The following is a 621-nucleotide window of genomic DNA, read 5'->3' as shown; positions in this document are numbered from 1 at the left end:
CTAGGGTCAGGGGTCAGGGATCAGGGGTCAGGTGTTAGGGGGAAGCACGTGCCACTGCTGTGCCTCAGTGGAGGACAATAGAAAGTATGCAGTTGCGGGGACGCGAATTTATTTCCACATTGGACCAAAGAAACATCTCAATGAACACCAAAATGAAAGTCCTGAAATGCTATGTTTGGTCAACCCTTCTATATGGCTGTGAATGCTGGACAATCACTAAAGACGGTGAAAATGAAATAGAAGCAACAGAAATGTGGTTTCTTAGGAGACTGCTAAGAGTATCGTGGAAGGAAAAGAAATCAAATGAGGTGGTGCTTGATGAAGCCCACGTGGGACTCTCACAGTTAAAAATCACCAGGAAACGACAAATGCAGTTTTTGGGACCCCTGAACACTTATAAGGGTCTTGAACATCTAGCGCTCACTGGCAAGATTGAAAGCAAGCGAGGCAGGGGTAGGCCCAGAACAACCTACTTGAGGAACATGAGGGGGGAGGGGTGACAGGGAAAGATCAGGAAACGTAGCTTTTTTTAGAGCATCCGAGCAAAGGAATGAATGGAGAACCATGATCGCCGATGTCTGTCGCAGATCTGGCACTGGATGATGACGATACTTTGACATA

This window comes from Aplysia californica, unplaced genomic scaffold (assembly GCF_000002075.1).
Source record: "Aplysia californica isolate F4 #8 unplaced genomic scaffold, AplCal3.0 scaffold01262, whole genome shotgun sequence".
Classification (NCBI taxonomy): Eukaryota; Metazoa; Mollusca; class Gastropoda; order Aplysiida; family Aplysiidae; genus Aplysia; species Aplysia californica.
The sequence above is the reverse complement of the archived record's forward strand: the minus strand, read 5'-3'. Positions refer to the sequence as shown.